The 24,070-nt window shown below is 36.3% G+C and overlaps 1 long non-coding RNA gene across 1 annotated transcript; it reads left to right on the plus strand.

Moving 5' to 3' along the window:
• The first annotated feature begins 1,979 nt into the window (after window positions 1-1,979).
• LOC120323275 lies at window positions 1,980-23,867 on the plus strand. The gene is made up of 3 exons (XR_005563582.1): window positions 1,980-2,127; window positions 14,877-14,949; window positions 23,511-23,867. It is a non-coding gene; the product is annotated as an uncharacterized LOC120323275 (long non-coding RNA).
• The last annotated feature ends 203 nt before the right edge of the window (window positions 23,868-24,070 follow it).

Below are 24,070 nucleotides of genomic sequence, written 5' to 3' on the forward strand. Positions count from 1 at the left end.
TCGCACAAGCAGATGATACAAGCCAATATGAAGGCAGACAGAGTATACTGCACCCTAAGACTGTTGAAAACAGTATCCTTTGGAGACTCATGAAGATTGAGATAGTGAATGAAATTACATTTTAAAATGTAATAAACAATACTACTGGCATGGTAGTGCATCATTTCATAACAGAAAGTGGAAACTTCAGATCTGAAACTCATAGACATGATTTGCTCTCTCTTGACTTTTAGACAACCATTTCACTCCCTAGTGAAAAATGAATTGTGCTTTGGCAGATGCTTAACTTTTGCTATGGGAGCACCAAAGGATGTTAAAAGATAATGAAACCATGTTGTGACAGGTGTAAACCACTCAGACAAGGAGACTTTCTCTGCCAAGTACTGAGTATTCTAAATATACTTAACTTTCAAGCTAAACTAATTTCTGATAACTGAGATATACTCAGGCTTTCTCAGAAGTCTAATCTGCATGGTTTATTTAGCAACAAAAAAAGGTTTGCGCCCATCACTTATTTTTAAAAAGCATGGCGACACTGGAATGTTTGCCCTTACCCCTCTTTCTACATCATGAATAGTTTCTTCGAGGAAAAAAAAAGACAAAATTGAGACAGGTGGCTTTGCTGAAGATGAATAACTATAGCTCTCTTCAGAGTCTGTTGAAATGACTCCTGCAGAAGGCAGGTCTCTATCATCAGAAGTGACACAGCAATGGCCCCTTTACTCGTAAGTGAGGTAAGGTCGGATAGTATTTGAGGAAATTTCCTCTTTTCCATTAACACTCTTGTTGCAGCCAGCAAGCATTCAGCCTCCATTAGAGTTATTTAGTCAGACAGTTTGGAAGCATGTTTGTTAGGTAGTTACTCATTCTTCAGTTCTCCTCAAAGAGGAGATGCGTGGCATCTGTTCCAAACTACAGGGTTATTAGGCTTATGAAAGCCCTACTCTGTACAAATGTCTTGCAGCAAGTACTACATTTCAACACACAGTTCTCCACTTCAGTATTTAGGCTACAACATCACTCAAGTAAGAAAATACACAGTGAACATAGATTTTCTCTTCCGTTCATCCTGTCTGAGCAGTATGTTGCAGTTCTTGAATTTTTCCTCTCAGGATGAAACCTACTGCTCATCAAACGAGGGATTTCTTCATAATCTTTAAGCTTTTCCATTTTTTTTTATCTGAGTTACATCACTAGAAAAGATGAAAACTATATTTTTATCATTAAGAGCATTTGACTGTCTGGGATGTGTATTGTCCCCTCTTTTCTATGTACAGCGAAAGTAGGCCTAGAGGGAGTAAGGTAGCTGAGCCTCACCCTGAAAAACGAACAGGATTAAGATCATGTCCCCCACGGAATTCAAATCATGAATTCAGGTTGAAACACTGTCTCTGAGTCTTGGACTTATTTATTGATATATTTCTCTTGAGAAGAAAAATACATTTGATGTAAATAATTTGCTCAATCTGTAATACTGATCTCTTTTGCTAGATTCACTCAAAATCTTGAATTTTGTACCAACTGTAAGTACTTTTTTTATATTTATTGTATTTTACAATAGCACAAAACATATTTCCAGGTAGTTTGATTTGTTGTACTGCTTAAGATAACTTGATTTTCGTGACTGGAAAATCATTTCTAAAACCTAGGAAGAAAAAATGTATATGGATTTTCAGGCATGCAATTTCAATAAAGTGACCTTTGTAATATTATTTGAATGGTAAGAACACAAAAACCTCATTGGAAATGTGGCATTTACTTTCAAATATTTCCATTTATTCAGCCAGTCGGTTTTTTAACAGGATTACTCTTTAATTTTCTATTAGTTTTTCTTTACATTTCTGTTTAAACTTGTGCCTTTATTTGAGTTTGCTGTAGATAAGCAAATGGAGTTTCTAATGAAAACCAGTCCATAAGGCTGCTATACTTGTACAAGCTGAAAAACTGAGCTTCTAACATTTTATTTTTCTTCACAGCCAAGCAGACACTTTTTTTTTTCATCTTTCAAAAGCAAATGCTGCTATGGATTGTGAATACTAGACTACACCAGATTGTATCCTAGCTTAGATGAACGTTGTCATGAGTATCAGTACTTGGAGTATTAGTGGCTACCTTAAATTCCATTTTGTAAGTACATAACTTCTGCAGCCTAAATATTGATACATTTTAAAATCTGTAAAGCACTGTATTAATTAACTACTTTACTAACCTTATTCTTAAAAAAAAATTGAATTGTTGGTACAATAAAGGTACAAAGATGTTCTCCTGTGTACTGATAAGAAGGGCATTCTCATCAGCAAGAACAATGCTTTCATGTATAGTGTAAAATAGAAAAAAATACCTCCTACAATTACCCTCTGACATCATAAATATGCAAGTATTTGAAAATTTAAATTTTACGGTATTAAAAGTCTGTTATTAATGAGATGTTTTAACTTCATTTTACAATGTGAATATCCTGTTCACCAATACATATTCCCTTGTCAAGTATTTTGAGAAACTAATTTGAATGCAACCTTTTCAATATGAAAATGCATTAGAACATTTTATTCCATTGCCTGATTATCCTATCCCACATTATCTATTATTCTGTTTCAGTCTTTTGTCTTCACATTAGTTTGCTTTTCCCAGCTTTTATTAAAATTCAATTAATTATAATTCTAATATAAATTAGATAAATATAATCTATTTAAATATAATTCTATTCCCTTTTCCACCTTACTACCTACTTTTGTTCAATATGCTTAGTACAAAACAAAAGTTTCCAAACCACTGAAGTAGACTTGTTCTTCTTATCTATAGTGTCCTAAGGACTAGCCCTGACATATCTCTTTCTAATCTAACATTTCAAGTATGTTTTTATTAATAATAATCTTTTTAATTTAAAATGTTTTAGTTGTAGACAAATCCTTCTTAGCTGAAGCTTTCTTATTCAAAAGACAGTGTGAATATAATATATAAAGCAGCACTTCAAAATTTATTAATTACTATTTCCTCTGTATATTTTCATTATATAGAGAAATTTCAAGTCATTGATGGAAATTGTATTCAATTGGAACTAAGATTTTGTCCCAGATATTTTGTCTTTCATTGGACATGGGGAAGAATAGTAAAAGCTAGAGACAGGAAGAATCTAGTCCAAATCTCTTTTTATCCCCAAGAACTGAAAAGTTTTAATGTCACTGGGTGTTATAATTGTTAAATATTAATTGAATTAATGAAATGAAAAATTTCAAATATTAAAAAGCAAATTTTTTCCAGAATAATTGACATATTTAAGGAAGAGGTTACTCAGATTTATGGCTTTATTCACTCCAAGAAAAATTTTTCACACTATTTGGGACAGTTTACTAATTTTCATTTTGTTTTGCTCATATCTTTTCAAGACAAAGTTGTAAAGTATTTACAAACAAGAATTTCTTCAGGCTGAAAAAGTCAATTAGGTTTTTTTTCCGAGAAACAATTTAAGATTGGGCTTAAATTTTCATTCCCCCAATTTACGGACAAACCTAGAGTAATTGAAAGTACCAGTTCCATGCAAATAGATTCCACTTTCTTTGTTATAATTGCCACAGAAGCAAATTCATATTTTTCCTCAGTAAATTAGAATGATAAATAGTGGTAGATTCTTACAGGATTTTCCAGAAATTTTGTATTTCTTTCCTGGTCCAACATGACTCATTTCAACAGATTCAGAAGAAATTTAATAATCGAATAGGAACACGTGGGAACTACTTAAATATTTGCAAAATGTAAGGAATCTTTATATTTCAGATATCATCATTACAGCACAAACTGCTATAAATAGTTCTGAAGCATTTTTTGAAGCTTTATCTTTTGACAAATTGACTGATTCAATTTAACCTGAGGAAAAATTCTGGTTCATACTTGCTTATAATATTGGCGTATTACTGTTGATACATCTTTCATGCCTTGTTTGACTATTTAGTAAAAGAATGTCTTTCATTTAGTCACAGATTATTTTTTCAAATCAGTTTTAAATATCCTACAGGGTAGTTTTCTTAAATAAACTGTTTTATGCACAGACTAAAATCTCAAATCTAAAGGCCACAGTCTATATCAACGTCATTGAATCCGCTGGCTTCAAAGGGAGTATCATTTAAATATAAACAGTATAATCTTTCCAACCACAATGTTACTTCTGTTTGAATAGCAACAGAAAAAAATCCATGTAAAAGCCTGATGACTTTGTCTACACTGCCTTATATGTAGCCCAAATTTTTGTAAAATTACCATGATTTTGATGCCCCCATTTTCATATGCTCAAGCTGAGATATTTCAATGAAGTGTTGCACTCAGTAATGCAACTCAGCACTTCCTGAAGACGCGTCTCTGAAACATTTTTGCATCTTTGCGCCAATATAAGGGAGTATTTGCAGTACTTTTACATCAAAGTTAATTTGGGGACTAACCAAGTGCCAATGTCATAAACAGAATTATTTCTGCAACATTACTGTGAAAATAGCTGTTGCAACCTTTTTATAATGATAAGTTTAATTTTACTGCTGGAAATATCAAAGACTGCAGCAGACCTAAGAGTTTCCAAATCATGTTTATCTCCCACATTAATGAAAGTGTGCTCATTGTTTTGTATGTTTTGTACTACTGTATTTAATTCTACCAGGGTCAGTTACGATGCACCAGCAAAGTCTGGGACTGTTTACGAGAGGGCATATTAAAGTAACCTAGTGGAACCTGCTTTCTCTGTTTCCAGGAATAAGGCTATGAAACTAACTATTTATCTAATTAATGAATATGTTATATTTATTAGATTAATTAATTTTAATTGACCGCAAAATTTTAAAATACCTAAAAAGCAAGTTAATTCTTAAGATTTTAAGGTAGTGGTTTTCTTCACAAGCCACATGAAAACTGATGAGGATGCTAACTGACAATTTGGTTACCATTTACCAACAAAATGGCATGAAAAACAAATCCATGTGAGTTTTACACATATGATAAACAAAGATATGCTAATTAATCATGCAAAAATTTGTAGCGAGACTTAGTGAAAGATTTAATATAATTTAAAGTGGTTCATACCTGAGAAGGTACAAATGGCTGGTAAAACATCACCAGCAGATTTAACAATTGTCTCAGTATCGAGCAGTATTTTAAAAGCAGGCTTAGACATGGTATGGTTAATTTACTAGAAATTGTCCTTCCAACAGAAGGAAATAAGCCTCACTTAAAATGAAGTCCAACTATAATAAACATTATGTTCTTATTGATCCAACTATGAAAAGATCTTTCTACTAAAACCTTTTCTTTCTACTGCTGAGCAAAATATGGGAGAATTCTAAACTTCTCCTATAGCTACTGAAACTTGTTTTGGATTATTAGCCTTGTTGAATACTTCCTTCATTAGTTCATTGTGGATTTTCCCCTGAAAAGTGGTATTACAGGTTTCCATTCGTTGACATTTAAGCTCTCTGGTCAGTGGTTCAGAAAAAATGGATTAATTAAATTTTTTTCTCTTTTCCATGTTCAGCAAATGACCAATAATGATCCTAATGATCTTGTCTGAATCTGACAGACGAAGACATATTTATTTTTAAAATTACGGTATGAACTGAGTAGAGATAACAGCAGAAGGAGGACCACTAAAAAACTTTTGGGTTTAGTTATTACCTTCAATCATAGAATCATAGAACCATAGAATAGTTTGGGTGGGAATGAACCTTAAAGATCATCTGGTTTCAGCCCCCTGGCCATAGGCAGGGACACCTTTCACCAGGTTACTCAGGGCTCTATCCAACCTGGCCTTGAAAAATTCCAGAGATGGTGTGCCCCCAATTCCTCTCAGCAACCTGTTCTAGTGTCTCACCACTCTCACAGTAAAGAATTTCTTCCTGATACCTAATCTAAATCTACCCTCTTGATTTGAAACCATTCCCCCTTGTCCTGTCACTACATGCACTTATAAAATATCCCTCTCTTTCTTGTAGGTTCCCTCGGAAGGCCGTGATTATGTCACCCTGAAGTCTTCTCTTTTCTAGGCTGAACAATCTCAAAGTAAACTCTGGTGTTGCACTTGTAAGAGTTTCACATTCACTAGTTCATCCAGAAACAACCTCCTTGCACGTGGGGTTCAATACAGGTGATCTTTCTCTGGTCTTTTTCAGTCTATCCAAACATTTATCTTCACGCTTTCCATTCTGTCCTGGTAAAGTATCAGAATTTTGTTTTTCACATTTAAGATATGACATGATATAAATGTAGTTTCAAAGACACTGCATAACATTTGAGGCAACTAAACTTCAGCCAAAGAGTACGAAGAAATATAACGCAATATATAGTTTTGAATAACCCATGATGTTCCTTCCAATTACGTACTGGGAAATTTTCTGTACAGTATTTCTTGAATATATGTAAATACCTAAGCTTCTTGGCTGCTGTTGTAAACAAATAGCATCTAACCTGAAGTATAATAATATTTACAAAGGTAATATTGAAGATGAGGCAGATCACAAAAATATGTGTAAATGGAAGTAGGAGATAAACAGAAAAAAAGAAGGGATCCACATTGATATTGAAATCCTTTGTCCACTGAATGGACCTGATGGAATTAGAGCCTTGAGCGCAAAGGGAACCGTCTCTGAAATGGTATTGCAGTACCAGATTTCTTTAACACCAGACACATTCATGCAAAAATGCAACAGAGTATACAGCAATAAAGTATTGGAAGGCTTTATTAAATTCACCGCTCCCTCACTCTGCCTTCCTGGGCAACTGCATGTAATTCGTTTGTGTTAATAGCATTAGACTGCAAATGTTAGATTAATGTGTACCGGAAAGTTCTTGCCTTTTCTTACAGGGCAATCAGTGTTTACAGACAAAAATAATTAATAATTTTTTGTAGACAAACACAGGACATGTGGTTACTTTATTTGCCACCAACACGAAACTAAATTTTAATAAGATCAGCATCCACTCTTACCCCGTTCAAATGAATGTGATCACTTAAAGAAGGGTAGATTAGGGCTTCTTGCTAAATGGACACATTGCATGCTTATTTAGAAATTAGAGATGAGAAAAGCATAGTCTAGTTTAGCCCCCGAGCAGGTAATTGTGTTATATAACAGTGACTTTATAGCAGCTTTGAGCATGGAAAATTGCTATTGTGTCTCTGACCATGGCCACAGCCATAGGCGAAGATGTATTCAAGCCACTCCTAAGTCCAAAATCTAGCCACTAATGGAATGTCAAAATGGATCAGTGTTTGTCTGTCACAGTATCTGAGACAGTAAAATGATCAATTCTCAATCATTAGTGGCCATTGGTAAATTACTGAAAAATGACTGTGTCAGATCCAGCCTGTTGTACTGTACATTATTATGGTGATTTTTATTGGATAGGAAAATGCAGCTACAGATTCATTAAGATATTTTAGATTGTTCAGTATTTCGTAACCATATACACAAAAATGCACAGGCTCATATATGCAGAGATGATGGGCTATAATAAAAACGTAAGAGGATGTAGTTTTTTTTTTTCTTATGGGTTTATTATAGTAAGCAAAGGCAGATTTGAAAGTGTTCTGGGAGTAATGAATTAAGAAACATACATAGCAAGAAAGTGTTCTGGGAGTAATGAGTTAAGAAACGTACATTACAAGAAAGTAGTTATGAAGAAAGTGATTTATTTTGTAGTAGGTTATGAAACAAACTATGAATGCAAAATAATCAATTTGCAAAGTAAAAAGGTATTTTGATATGCGATATGTTCTCCATTTCTTCAATCCTGTATAATACTTGCTATGGAAGAATCTATTCTCAGCCACCTTGCCTTGTTATAAACATCAGGAAAAAATAGAGAAAGTATCCAGGAATACAGGTTTGCTAAACGAAGTGGAAATACAATCTTCTCCACAGAATTTTAAAATAACTTTTCAAATAACCTATTTATAGTTGGAACTGTTGGGGCATATTTGACAAGGAAAGTAGTACATAAAGAGGCAATAATAAAATCTCTTGTAACTCTTATTCTACGTACTCACAGTAATTCTAGGTTGCAATCTCCTTAGAGTGTGTCCCACACCAAAAATAATTTCAAGCTTTTATAGAGGCAAGAATATTATTTTTTATTTCATGTAATGCTCATATGTCTCAAAAAAAGTGAAACGTGCCTGTTTGGAGAACCCAAGGAAAAAAAGTGAGAGGTTTTTGTCTATTTTGTCTAGTTTGTCCCTTGAAGAGACAAAACCATCAAGCAGTGTCCAGCAAAATTTGCTATTCTTCTGATATGACTATAGGAAATCCCGTGTCCCTAAGACAATCACAACTCAAGGCTGGAGGCAAATTGCCTTATTTGAAATAAGATGATAGAAGGCCTTAAACAAATAGTAAATTATTTCTCAGTTTTAAATATGTATGGAAAGAAAAAGAGGAAAATGGCATTAAATCTCTAACAAACTCTGAAACATTACAGAACTGGTAATCCAGGAATCAAATGACCTTACCCTGAAAGTTTCCACCTTTCAGACATGTAGGATATAAGTTTGTGTCTTCACCAGGTAAGGGAAAGTATTGCACAAATACTTAGCTGGCTTTAAAACCAGGTGTGTTGTCCTGGTAGTGCCCCCAGCTTGCATGGCTGTGCAAGAACACTTGTTTGCTGACCAAGACTAAGTCCTATTATGTTGGTAAGACCCTGGCGTTTTTTACTGCTGTTTTTTCTTCTGCTGGATAAAGATGTTAATGGACTAAACAAACAATATGGTTTTAATGGCTAAAGCTAATGTTCTAATTGTTTGCTTTTCATGAAATATGTGTTTGACATGTCAATATGGTAATTTTTTCAATTAAATAGTTGTTTGTCCATCTATCAGAGCAGCAGGATTTTGCAAACATTATTGGACTGAGACATGACAAATATTTGCTTAAATAGTTAATCAATGAAAGTGTACAGAGCTCATAATAATGGAAAAAAGTCAGGAGCTGACAGCATAATTTTATTAGGATGTAAAGGGAAAACTTAAAAAAAAAGTTGTGGTTTTTTTAGATTGAGATATGAACTTAACCCATTGTCATGACTTTAAATGAAATAGAAGTCTGCACACCACTACTTTGTTTACTTTGTATAAATTGAACTATACCAAGTCTTCTCATTTTTGAAATGTCTGTACTTTGGGAAGAAATAAAAAAAGGAAAGTGTTTCCAGACTTTGAACTTATATTCTTACCTGAATTCTGTTGAGACAAGTGTGATTTTCCAATTTCAGAAGGGTTTCTACTTAATTTTGCAGCAAATTGAAATTCTGCATCTCAACTCTCCTAAACTTGGACAAATAGGATCAGTTTTAGCATGTCTAGTTTATTTTAAGAAGATTTTTACAAAGTTAGTGTTTGCTAAATGCTGAAATAAAACAAAACAAACTGTGTTCTTTCCACAGGGTTCAGTGCAATCATCTTAACATTTAAATGTTCCAAATCACTTTAATTAGGGGAAGGGGGAAATAATTGAAATTAACATCAGATTCACTTCCTGTAAAAACCTGCATAGGTCAAGGGAGTACTTCCTGCTAATACTCTGTGTGGTCCACTGTGTTAAATACCAGCATGTTTTAAAAAGAAAAAAGGACTCGGTACATTATGGCAAAGTGGGAGACTATGGAAGAAGTTAAATGTACTTTTTTTTTTTCTCTCTCTCTTCATCGTTATTTGTATTACAAATCTAAGCAAACATAAAAACTCTCCAAAATGAAAAAAAAAAAAAAATAAAAAACAACCACACAAAATACTCTCTCTTTTGCCGGTATGTTTGAGAGTTTTCCATAAAAAGAAATATGTATGTTGGGACTTTAAGAGCTTTCAGTTTTTTGGGAACATAACTGAATAAATCAAGTGGTACGTTGTCTGACTTAGCCTTCATGAGGGTTCACGCTAATGTTTCCAATGTTACTGCTGAGAAGCTTTCTGGGCATGCTGACAATAGTTCCTTTAAAATATTATGCCAATATTTTAAGATGCTCTCATATCATGGTGGCCCTTCAAACAGCCAACAATAATGAAAAGCTGTGTTTAAATATATTTTTTCTTTATGCTCAAGCTGCTTGTTGAGGCCAGGAGGATAGAAGGGTGCCTGATGTAAGAGCAAGAGTTGCTTCACTCCATTACCTGCAACAATTAATTCCGAAAGGATGGAAGTCCTTAAAAACAAGTAATAAGTCAGCTCTGGAAACAGAGGAATAAAACACATCATCATGTTTTGCACATATTTAACTATAGTGAAATGATAGTGCCCTCCCCGCCCCAGCTTTCTGCTCTTTCAGCTGACTGTGTGAGCACCAGACTAGCTTAAGGGAGTCAGGCACAGGTAGTCTGCCAGAAATCATCCTGCTAGGCCACCCTTGCAAAAAGAAATAGACAACTGCAATGAGGATATTAAAGTGGGTAGAATTTTCTGAGAGAAGAAACAATGTTACCAGGATCTGTTTTTATAACCATATCACAGTACTGTTTATAGCGATAGGAAGTGATAGAGGGCACAGAAAAGAAAATACAAGCTATTTGCAATTAACCAGGTAGCGTTTCAGGTGGTTTTGTACCTCACAGTATAAAATTATCTTGAGCAGAACCTTTTATGTAAAACTCATTCTTAACCTTTCTTATGTTGGAGACCTCCTTATTAAAATTAAATTTCAAATATATCTTGCATTAAGTCAAAACATTAGCTGATGCAGTATCCTGTCCCATGTAGTTGCCAGAAGCAACAGATGGCTAGGGAAAAGTATGTGTTATATCCTTAATATTCACCTGGCATTGAGTCATATTTGGCCCAGGGTTCGTGAGCTGATTGTGATGTCTACATATTGATAGTCCATGAATGCATAGGTTCCTTTGGACCCGGTGTTGGCTCTTTGTTTCCGTGCCATCCATTGGTAAGAAGGTACAAAGCCTTATAGCTGCAAAGTCACAGAACTTGGTAGCTGATAGAGAGCATAGAGAGGTTGAATTTTCAAAGAAATAGCTCAAGAAAGGCAACAGAAAAGTCTGATTTCTTAAACGTCACACCATGAACTGAGCAGAATTTTCCTGCTTTGTACAATTTTCTACCACATTGCTGATTTTTTGCAGTATGTGATATTTACAGTATTATCTATGCAGCTATTTTCTGATGCAACAAAGCATGTTTCACAAAACAGAGCACAACTCTTCCATAAAGCTGGTTCCAGACAGCTTGAATAGTGGGTCACAACAAAATCCTGGTCTTAAAAGAAGCCTCGTATAGTCCTAACACAGCTAAACATTCAATTTTGATTTTCGTGTTCTGGGCACTCTAGAGATAGCAAAGATTTACCTCTACCCTTTAGATTAAAACTATAGGGTTGCTAGAAGGCTTTCTGCTTGGCTCATGGTCTATTGGGGACCAGCTCCCACATAAACATCACAATTTTTTAATTAATTCCAGATTTTTTTTAATAGCATAGGTTTAAAGGCTACACCGGTAGCTTAAGAAGTCAATCCTCAGGTACAGTTAATAGAATGTAACTATTGCATACATTTCAACTGAAAGTGAATTCAGCCTTAAATAAAGTATTATGATTATAGATTTGCAAACCTTTTCATACAAATGTTTAATCAACCAGATGCTGGAATTTTTAATTGACTAATGAACTGGATCAATAGTTTAAATAAACCGTCCTATAAAGGAGATGAAGAGATATCCGTTGACAAGCATGATTCAAAAATATCTCAAGACAGAACAAAAAGCAATTTAGGCTTTTATTTTAGATACTTGATATTCAGCATTTCATAAAAAGAAAGAAGTTTTTTTTCGTGGTAGGTAAGCTAGTTTGATTATTCAAAGTTTTATTATGCCTGAGAAATGTGATGTTGTTTTGACAACAACATTTATGTTCCTACTCATTAAATTTGCAGTCTGTAATTATATTTTCCTTTGTCTTTTTAAAAATAAATATTATAGGTACTAGGGCTGTATCGTGTTATAGCAGATGGCAGACATTGTTTAGTTTTTACACAATATGAAATTATTTCTGCAAGCTGTTTGGAAGTTGTATGGGGTTACAGATGTTTGAAAAGTATAGCTATTCTATTTTGCTTTTAAATAAGTTAAAAACTGAGATTTTTGGCATCACTTCTGATGAAAAGATAGGATTTTGTTTTTTAGTATATTGAAGTGGAAAATGGGAAACAATTGGAATCTACTTTTTGAGTACAATCTGATACAGATCCTTAAGGGTTCCATTTCAAAACACAGTCCATTTATAGCAGCCTTGAAATACCTAAAGGGGGCCTACGGGAGGTCTGAGGAGGGACTTTTCACAAGGGCATACAGTGATAGGACAAGGGGGAATGGCTTTAAACTGAAAGAGGATGGGTTTAGATTAGATTAGGAAGAAATTCTTTACTGTGAGGGTGATGAGTTAATGGAACAGGTTGCCCAGAGAAGGTGTAGATACCCCAGCCCTGGAAGTGTTCAAGGGCAGGTTGGATGGGGCTCTGAGCAACCTGGTCTAGTGAAGGGTGTCCCTGCTCATGGCTGAGAAGCTGGAACTAGATGACCTTTAAGATCTCTTCCAACGCAAACCATTCTATGAATAAATGATTCTATGATTTTTTCTTTTTATATCAACCTTAGTATCTTGCTTAACCCAAAGAAGAATGCTGCTGAGAATGCCTTCTGGATTCAAATGCAGCACCAAGTGAGATTTATGACATGCAATTGCTGAATGCAGGACTACACCCCTGCGATCTGGACTTGTAACTGCTGTGTTTTTTAACAGCTTGTTGTAGTCTTGGCAACCAATGGTGTGGAAGAAAAATGCTAGCATCCCCTGGGTAACCATGGAAACCAAAACAATGGTTCTGGGTATTTGGATAAACTGACCTACCTACATGGCATAAGAGATGCTTTATATTTAATACCTGGAGATACTATCATGATGTTAATAATTTGTAACAAGTGATGTCTTGTCACTATAAAGCATGAAGCAAAAAGCTACATAAAAAGAATACTACAAAGAATAATGACATATCTCTTCTCTGCAATAAACAAATAGAATTTTTATAAGCATAGGGGGATTTTTTATACTGTTTATTGATAGCCAGAGATACTTGGCTTGAGTAATAGTGAGTTGAATTATCCTTACTACTTTGTGATATAAATATTTGGTCATAATATTGAACAGCTGGTCCTGAAAGTAGGGTGTTCCAGTTGTAAATAAAACTACTCACAATACCAATATTTAATATTAGACCTTTATGGCTGCATATTCAAATAAGTAAAAAACCCCAGCCCTCCTTTCTTTTTGTTTTAATTGACATATTGGTACTGTGCAAATCATTAGTAAAGATTTCAGAAGTTTACTGAATTTCAATCTGGCCTAGCTCTGGCTTAGAAATAAACTGTTTTTTCTCTTTGAAATAAATTTTTCCCTCTTATGTCATCCAAGAAAAAAGTTCCTGAAGGACCAAGAGTAATCAAATCACATAAAATACTTCCAAAATGAAAAACGGTTATCCGTTGCAGTTTTGAGCAAGCAACTCAGATCCAGAGTTTTGCTTGAGAAACAGATGAGGAGAGTCTGAGACCAGAAACCTGAATATCCACTGACCCTTCCAGTCTCGACTGCTTGTTGTTGCCAGCAATCCTTCTCCCTTGCTCCATTGTAGCACTGACCCTATAGATCACACAGCTGAGAACTTCCTCAGGCTTAATAAATTCTCCTTCAGAATGCTAAGGGAGAGTCAGTAAATATGTTTGATTTTTTTAAAGTCTTCCTACAGTATGTTCTGGAGAAAATATTTTGCGTTTGCTGGACAGTGAGACACTGTGCAAATCTTCTGTAATTCATCCAGTGCTCCTCTCTCTGGAGTCTGGACACGCTGCTTGTCTGCCTGGGGAGGTTCTGTATGCAGATGGGGAAGGGCAATTCTGGGATGTAATTTAATAAAGTATCAAATGGTAAATAATTTGTGAAAACAAACAATCTTTTAGAAAAACAGATGCGGTTTTCTGTCTCAATATCTGCTGTCAGGGCTGAAACAAGTAGGGTTCTTCTCCATATCATTAGACTTTTTTTCCTTTTGCAGTATTAACTGACTTCTTTTTACTCTGGTTACTGTTGCACCTGTGAATTACAATCAAGAAGAGAAGCTGCAAATACCAGCCTCTCCTGCTTTGTCTCCTGTCATATGGATCTTGAAAGAACCATGTCAAATATTAAACAAAATTTATTTATAGTTCATTAAATTCATGTTACATTGTATTATCTAAGCAAAGCCTGTGCAAAGATGTAGAAATTTTTTATCTATGCCTTGGAAAGTAAACTGTATTTATCATTTACCTCAAGCATATAGCCTATCAACATTTAGTATGATAAAAGTATTAAATAATATAATTAGTAGAAAACTTCAACTGTACCGTGGGAACTGCCATGGGAAACAACAGAGTGAAGTCTCATTAAAGCAGACCAGACAAAAGTACCCTGTAAAAATGAAGTAAAATGGGAACAAAACCCCATTGCTTGGGGAGAAATACATTTTGGAAGAGAGCAGGTCTAAGTCTTAGTGTGGGAGGCTTGATCCTTTGTTTCTTCACCTGAAACTCTCAACCTGCATCTCTGTATGGGTCCAAAGTCCTTCCTGCTGATCCTAGTGAGAGAACATGTCAAAGCAGAGAGGACTAGGATTACTGCAGGGAGACAATTAAACTTGCAACCAAAGGTTTCTATAAAGAAAACTGCTTTTGCGTCATGTGGCCAGAGCTACTGCAACCAAGTGGGAAGTGTAAGGCATATTCATCCCAGCTTACTGCCACAGGTTGAGCCCAGGGTGCTGGGAAGTGGCCCAGAGAGTGTATCTGATGAAATATTTATTTTTTTTTAATCAGGGAAATGAAAAGAACACCGATGGCAGATATTCACTGAGGGAATGCTTGGATCCAGTTGCAAGGAAGTGAAAAGGTACTGGAATAAATATCAATTATACATAATGTCATCAAGCTTTCAGCAGGAAAAAATCACCAGTAGAGATTTAGGGTACAAACATAACTACTTTGAGCCAAGGAATAAAAATAATTAGAGATGGGGACTTTTACAACAAAAGGTCAAATATCTAAAGTCCAATTAACTGCTAAAAAAAGGAAGTTTAATGACATGGAAGATATTTCAGAAAGCAGAAGGGAAGATCTCTACTGGGTTGACTCTGGCTGGAGGCCAGGTGACCAGCAAAGCCACCCCATCACTCCCTTCCTTAGCTGGGCAGGGGAGAGAAAATATAATGAAAGGCTCATGGGTTGAGATAAGGGCAAGGAAAGATCCTTGTCATAGGCAAAACAGACTCAACTTGGGGAAATTAGCTTAATTTATTGCCAATTAAATCAGAGTAGAATAATGAGAAATAAACACAAATCTTAAAAGCATTTTTCCCCCACCTCTCTCTTCTTTCTCAGCTCAACTTCTCTCCTGATTTTCACTATATCCTCACCTCCAGCAGCACAGGATGGACAAGGAGTGGTGATGTGGTCAGTTCATCACGTGTTGTCTCTGTCCCTCCCTCCTCCTCAGAGGGACGGTTCCTTACACTCTTCCCCCGCTCCAGCGTGATGACCCTCCCATGGCAGACAGTCCACCACGAAGTGCTCTAGTGTGGGTTCCTTCCACAGGTGCAGTCCATCAGGAACAGGTTACTTCATCATGGGTCTCCCGTGGGGTCAAAAGTTCTGCCAAAGACCCTGCTCCAGCATGGGCTTCTCTCTCCACAGGGCTACAGGTCCTGCCAGGAGTCTATTCCAGTGTGGGTTTCCTGTGGGAACACAACCTCCTTCCCTTCAGTCATCCACCTGCTCCAAGATGGGTCTCCTCCCTGGGCTTCAGGTGGATCTCTGCACCTCTGTGGTCCTCTATGGGCTGCAGGGGCACAGCTGCCTCACCGTGGTCTGCACCACGGGCTGCAGGGCAACCTCAGCTCTGACACCTGGAGCACCTCCTGCCCATCCTTCTTCCCTGACCTTGGTGTCTGCAGGGCTGTTTCTTTTACATATTCTCACTCCTCTCTCCAGCTGCAGTTGCTATTGTGCAGCAGCTTCCCTTCTTAACTATGTTATCCCAGAAGCCCTACTGCCATCGCTGATGGGCTCTGCCTTGGTCAGCGGTGGGTCCATCTTGGAGCCGGCTGGCATTGGTTCTAACCTAAATTAGAAATGTTACTATTGAGCTGAAAGAAATATCTGAATAGCGAAAGTCGAGAGAGAAATATAGTTTGTCTAAATTATAATTCACAGGAGAAAAAGAACAGTTTAATTATTCTTGGGATGAAGGTGAGTTTTATAGGATGTCTCAGAAAATAAATCTAGGAACAACAAGGAATAAATCAATGACATTTGAAAACTGGAAAAGCTTAGTCATGTGGAAGGATGGCTCTTAAAACCAGAATTGATTGGTAGGAGAAACAAAATATGTCAGTAGTGAAAGGAACAGAGGAAATAATGCATGGATGAAGATCTAATGGCATTATCACATCACAAAAGATTGAAATCTGACCTGCTAAGCTATTTAGAAGATGTTCACTGGGGCTGACGTTAGCAGAATTATGGTACATAAACCAATTACTATTAGAAAAGCGTGACTGCAAACAACTGCTGTGCAGTAAGGATTTGTATGCAATCTTGTAACTTAAGGAAAACGTAAGCTACATCACCTGTCCTTTCTTGGAACCTTCTTCAATTTACTTATATGATAAATCACACCAAAAGTTATTCCATGAAACCTTCAACTGCTATTTCACTAGTGATGATATGAGCGATTTTCTAATTTAACACTTCAGGTCACTGAGAGATCCATTTTTTGAATACATTACAGATGCAGCTATGGATTTGTGGACTGTTTTCTCTTCTGTAGCATTTGTATAATTACAAGTAGATGGAAATGCTTACTTTTAAAGCTAGCAGTCACTCTCCCCTGTAAGACTGTGATTCTGGCAGACTTTGAACATTTGAGCTGGGTTTTTTCTGTTCTTTCAGAGCTAAATTTCTCTGTAAATCAAATTTTTAATTGAGTCAACCATTACTAAGACTCTCTGGTCTTTTCTTGTTTTAATTGAATTTAATGAAATTTGGAAGATAAATCTAACTAAACTCTACCTTTAGCTGTTCCAGTTAACCCCTCCCACATACTGCTAGCTGCAAACCTTTGGAAAAAAAATCTAATGACTTATTGTTTAGCAGTCACCTTCTGTGGTGTGTTAATTTTGTGTACTTTCATAGAATTTTCTACTGTATTTCAAGTGACATCCTTGAACTGCTGCAGGCTGTTCCACATTAAATACCTTGTTTGAGAATGAATGTGCTTTATTTAGAAACACAGAATCATAGAATAGTTTGGGTTGGAAGTGACCTTAAAGATCATCTAGTTCCAAACCCCCCGAAATTGGCAGGTACACCCTGTACCGGATCAGGTTCCTGGTCTTGAACCTGCCAAAGACAGGGCATCCACAGCTTCTCTGGGCAACTTGTTCCAGTGTCTCACCATCCTCACAGTAAAAAATTTCTTTCATATATCTAACCTAAATTTCCCCTCTTTCAGGGGGGACTCATTACTCCTTGTTCTATTACTTCAGTTCCTGATGAAAAGTCCATCTTCAGCTTCCTTGGAGGCCTCCTTCACATACTGGAGGGCTGCTATGAGGTCTCGACACAGCCTTCTCTTCAGGCTGAACAACCCCAACTTTCTCAACCTATCTTCTCACAGAAGTGGCTTCAGTCCTCTTATCAGCTTTTTGGCCCTCCTCTAGACTTGCTCCAACAGTTCCATGTCCTTCTTATGTTGGGGGCATCTGAACTTTACTCGGTATTCTAAGATGGGTCTCGCAAGAGTAGAGTAGAGGAGCAGAATCACCTCTCTCAACCTTCTGTTCACATTTCTTTCGATGTAGCCAGGGATATGGTTGGTTTTCTGGGCTTTGAGTGCACACTGCTGGCCCGTGTGGAGTCATTTGTGAATGAATCATTTGTGTCCAGTGGTCTCATTCTGATGTAGGGCACTGACCAGTTCAAGGTGGAGAAAAAAGAGACTGGGAGAAAGACTAGGAAACTTGGAGTAAATGAATACTGGACATAAATATTGGCCATCCCTGTACCTGTATATTACCTATATAAAGAGCTTCTGAATCCATTTGTGCTTGCAATGAGACTGTAAAAATGCTGGCACTGTGTAACCATTAAAAATTAACAGTAGCTGAAGGAGCATCAGCTCCCAAGGAATAAGTTTGCTTTGTCAGAGTGAACAGGGAAAGCCAGCCAATGGGTTAGAAAGGCGTATATGAGTACAGAAGCTGTGATTTGCTGTGTTTGTGTGGTCATAACTATGACTGATTAAGCAGAATACTCTGAAACACTGGTGAAAATATTTGCACTGCTAAAGCCAAGGAGGGTTAATGTGGATGTCAATAGGGTTGAATGTTATTCACTATTCTGTCACCAAAAGTCATTATTCCCTCATTCTCTTACATCATCAAAGAAGAAAATCTTGCGTGTTGTATGTGACAAAGAACTTCCTTTTGTCCTACAATTGTGTATCAACAGATAATGGAAACAAGTAATTTGAAAACAGTAGATGGAATGCATTAACTTCTCTAAATGGTTACAGTATTATGTAAAAGCTAATAATTTATTTCAAAATCAGGATCAGATCAGAATCAGATGTGAGAAAAATAATGTAACCTAAATCAGTTGTCAGTAGCAAATGCTCTGGGAAAACAAAAGAGTGGTGAGAAGCATTTCCCAGTTTATGATAATAAGTTTACCAATAAACCTTTTAGAAAAGTCCTGAAAACTGAACATGAACTATTGTAAAGGAGAAACAGTTGGATAATAAATACATATGGTTCTGACTGAGACATCTCACTGCGCTTACACATTCAAAGCAGAGAGCACGTAGCATTTCCCCCCCCTTTTTCCCTCAGATGCCTCCTCTATTAGTCACAGTGTCTTCACGATCCTGAGCATCCTTTGTCACTTGCACTTCGACAGAAATGCAGAGGACGAGAAGTGATTTAGCAGAGTGAGAGAAATGCTAAAGCAAAAGTCTAAATGCTAAATGCTAAAACAAATATCTAATGAGTGCAGAGTGAAAGGAACAGAAAATAATGACCTTTTTGCATAGAACTGTGCCTCATTGTGTTTTTAACAATTAGATTGAGAAATTTTAAGTAGATAGGGAAGATTCTTGAAACCACTAAATGTATAGCAAGTGTACACAGGCACATACTCCACATAACGGCATTTATGTATGAATTCAGAGCATGAAAAGAACAAAAATCTGCTTCAATATGAATTATTCATGCAATGGTTTTGCATTTTTTGCTATTTTTAAATAGACAAAAAGTGCCAAAAGGAAAAATACGTTCTGTCTAAAATCTTCAATTTTTTTTTTTTATTTTCTATAGGCAAGGGTTGAAATTTGCATGTACTATTGCCCCTCTTAGGTCTTTACTTGATAAGAATGTAAAGAGGAAACAGAATATATTGCTTTGTTTGACATATGTTGAATAATATAGTAAACTAGATCTTCTTAAAACCAACCTTAAAATGAAATTTGTGTACTATGTTTCTTAGCTCCCTAGTCACAAATGGTTAAATCTTCATTCTGACATATTAAAAATTTATTAAATATGGGTTTTTTTCTTCTAGCAATTATGTAAGAGTAATAAGCCCCCCCAAAACGCTGAAGGAAACAGTGCAAAGTTCAAAATTTTTATCATTTGCAGTTTCAGTGAAAGAAAATCAAGTTTATGTATTTATTTATTTTAACCAAGTACCATGAAAAGCTCTGCCTTGCATGATAATGTGTGATTAGAAATTGTGTCATACACAATTTGAGCAAAAGTCAAAGATGCAAACACTGATACTTTCTCAGAGAGATAGATCTAATCCTAAATATCTTAGCCAGCTGACATTTCTCTCAGAATTGGTAAATCTTGTTTGTTTTCTTCTATTGGCCTGAAGTGAAAAAAAAAAAAAAAAAAAAGAAAGAAAAAGGCTTACTGCTGCTTTGTGAATGAAGAAAGCATTCTGTAGAAGCTTAGAAAAGTTGTATGTTCACCTAACTATTGGTTTAGAATGCTATCAGTAATTTATATGTTAATAATTCATTGCATGCTACAGGGCAATAATAAACCACCATCCTATCCAATGTCTTGTTTATGTGGGAAATTTTACTCACATGGAATTGTTCTTCCCTGGCCATCTCTCACAGCACACGTGGACCACCTGAGGTGGCTTCTCACTGATGGGGAAGTTGTTTGAACTCCTCAGATTTCTTGGTCCTTTCTCAGCATCATGGCATCTGGCAGAGGTTTTCTTTATCCAGTATCCAATCCCTCGCTGCCACACAAGCTTCTTCCTCTCCAGCTGTCTTCATGGCAGAAGCACGTGAAGCACAGCCTAAATAGCTGCCATTACATTTACCACTTCTAGACGGACCCGACAAAATGTTCTGATTTGCAAGATATTAGAGGAAATTTTCCAGTGATGAATTCTTGTTCCTGGAAGGCAGTTGAGTGTGGGGTCTTTTATTCCAAAAGAAATTGAAAAAATTATGTTAAGTGAAATATAGCTGTCATTTCCATTGCCAAAATTATTCTTTATCATTTATTGCTGAAAATGCTGTAAATGGAAGAAAGCTGGATGATCAGTAGGCTGTAATTTATAAAATATTTTGGGATATTTCAGTATGAAAAGCTCTATAAAAATGCGAGATATTAAAAATGAATTTGACAGTTCTAGGCTGCTCATATTTAAGGGCAAATTCCCATTATGGGCAAAAATGAATTTCAGATCTGCTCTATTTTTCATGCCAACACAATTCAAATAACTGATCTTTAAACAAAAATATGCTCTATCTATTTCTGGACTCAAAACAGACTCAACTTGGGGAATTTAACTTAATTCCTAGCCAATAAATTTAACTACTGATTCGGGTATTGAGAAAGAAAGAAGACAAATAGTTAAGTACTTGGTGAAATCATCTTCAGAGACACCACCAGCTCCCCTCAGCTGTCTCCTGCAGAGGATCCCTTAGAGCCAGCTAGAATCAGCACCTTGACACTCATGTCCAGTATATCTATTTGGTCTGTTTTCCTGGTTTTCGTATTCAGAGTTCATTTTTGTACTATTTATTTAGGCCAGCACTATTTTTTTTTTCTGTGCATTTTTGATTTCCCAGCTTAACTAACACCTCAGACCTCTGCAGTTTTCCCATGAAGCACTTTATTATATCTCAACAGAGTGCATATTACGTGGGATGAAATTTTTACCTAAAAATAAATTACTCAAGATTTTTTCGCTGATGGGTAATTTTAAGCAGTCAAGCTATTTGTTTTGAGAGAGGTTTGCAAAATTTTAAGGGTCTTACCCTGTTTTCACTCTCTGGTTTTGCAATTCTGGTAGTGCAGATGTAAAACCCTCTTACTCCAGGAAGTCTCCAGCTTTTCTATTTCCCATTACTTACAAGAGATCTAAAGTTTGTCCGACTGTGACTTTTCTTTTGATCTATGTCAGAAATTTTCCTAATGTAGCCTGTACTAGTCACATCAGGTGAATCTATGTAAATTATGATTATGCAGTCACAGAACAGAATAGGTTGGAAGTGATCTCAAAAGATTATTTGCTCCAACCTTTTATGTAAATGGGGGTCTAGGGGAGATCATCTAGCACCCTGTGCAATTGCATCTGGAAAACCTCTAGCAACCAAGACTCTACCACATCCCTGGGGAGGTTGTTCTGGGCAATGGTTATACTCACCATAAAAAAAATTACTTCTAATGTCAAGATGATACCACTCCTGGTGCAACTTCACTTGTTGCCTCTTGTCTTCTTCATGTGGATCTTTATGAAGAGAGGGGTTCCATACTCTTTGTAGACACCCTTTAAGTACTGGAATGCTGTGATGAGATCCCCTCTGAGCCATCTTTTCTCAGACTAAAAGACCTAACCCCTCCAGTCTTTCCTCATAGGGCAGCCTTCTGTTCATGGCCCTCCTTTGGACCCTCTTCCATCAGTCCATGTCTTCTTTGAATTGTAGGGACCAGAACTGGACACAGTACTCCAGGTGTGGCCTGACAAGCACTATGTAGGGGGGGATGATCACATCTCTATCTCTTTGCTAGTAATATACCTGTAGGTGCAGCCCAGGATCAAAAACAAATGCCATGCTTGCAGTCAGGTACGAAATGAAAGACACAAACTGATGTTTTCCAGGAAGCAAACAGTGGAAATAATCAGCTTGGGATTCAGGTTAAATATTTTTAGATAATGGCAAATATTATTTTTCAATAACTTTGCAGAACAAACAGTGTTAGCAGGATTGCACATTCTGATTGCAATTATGTGAGTACTCTGCTGAAGTATACAATTTCCAGACATTATATCTACCGTTAACATTTAGAAAATATGATGTAAAATTGTTTTAATGAGAACAACCAAAATATGTGCAAAGAAAACCATATTTGGACGGGTGTGTAGAAGTAAGCTTCAATGGATGAAAGTCTTTACTTTAAACCAAAATGATTGCAATATCTGAAGAGGCATCTAAGTATCATCTTTTACTAACTTATTCATGATTTTCCTAATTTCCCATATAAATATGGAACAACACATCTCTACATTTTTGTACTATTTTACAGAACAAATGTTATTTTGAAAGACTGACATTTATTGCCCAAAGATTACATCTGGGAGTGAACTTAAATATACCCAGGAAAATACAACTGGTAAAATTTAAATAAACTTCTGGCTTCTGCAGTAAAAGAATTAATCATCTCTGATTAAACTACAGTGGATTTTTTTGAGGAAAGTATGTATCCCTCACAGTAACATCCAGTATCTGATTTGTAACTGAAATATTTGGAAGTATGAACCAAAATATGAAAAAAAAAAAGAAGAAGCATATCTAATCTTGTCCTTGCCTTGTCCCATTGATGAGAAATGCTTCAGTTTACATTTCTCACATTCTCTTAAGAGACTTACTTTGTGTGTGATTTCATTTGTTGGACCGTTGTGCTTCTTTCTTACTGTTCCTCCTCCATCTGACAATGTGCAGAAGTGTTTGAGTCATCAGAACGTCGTGTCAAAGGTCTAGTAGAGAAAGATGCCATGTCAAAAGCAGATGATCCATGTGCTGTGCATGGATCCTGAACAGCTTACACAGAATATTGGTTTGTTCCAGCGGCACTGTACTTGATCTCTGCTGTTCCTTTTGAGGTATGGTGTTCCAACTGGGATGTTTATCTCCTGTACTTTTAAAACAATGTTTTAAAATCTGGCAATCATACCATTTGTGTTGCAGACTGAAAGGCGGGATTTTCAGAGGGTTTCGGACAACTCATCGCTTTATGGAATGCTGAATGGCATTTTCCCCTGAAGAGAGTTCTTTCTCAGACTCAAATTTTCTGACTCTTTTCTTCAAACTATTTGAGCACTTCAATAATTGCTATAATTTTTTATAATGACATTATTATTTTTTTCCAGGTCCCTCTCACTAAAATGCCTGAAATGATTGTGTGAAGACTTGTCAGAGTCCTTTTCTGAGTGCAGATAACAAGGCTGGTGTCCGAATACCTCTGTCTTCAAAGGCGAGGAGTTTAAGCACAAGAAAATTCTAAACATGATAAGACATGTTTAGAACATGAAGACACTTAAGCAACATTAAATACCGCAGACAGAGCTATACGTCTGTGTTGGTTTGGACTGGAGTAGTCAATTTTCTTCACAGTTCATTTTCTTCTCCTGGAGAAGAAGTGAATGCCTGTGGAAACAAGGAATTAATTGGTTTGCTTTACTTGTGTACGTGGCTTTTGGTCTTCCCATTAAACCGTCCTTATCTCAACTCACGAGTTTTTCTGGCCTTTGCCCTTTGATTTTCTCCCTGATGCCACTGGTAGGGGAGTGAGTGAGCAGCTGTGTGGGGCTATGTTGCTGCCTGGGGTTTAACCACAACAGCATCTAACTATAACCAGTGTACAAAATCTTTAAAAGCTATCTTTTTTTTAGCTTTTAAAAATACTCAGTAGTGCTTACATTTGCATGGA

Source organism: Pipra filicauda, unplaced genomic scaffold (assembly GCF_003945595.2).
Source record: "Pipra filicauda isolate LSUMZ 115617 unplaced genomic scaffold, ASM394559v2 scaffold224_size1409572_pilon, whole genome shotgun sequence".
Taxonomy (NCBI): domain Eukaryota; kingdom Metazoa; phylum Chordata; class Aves; order Passeriformes; family Pipridae; genus Pipra; species Pipra filicauda.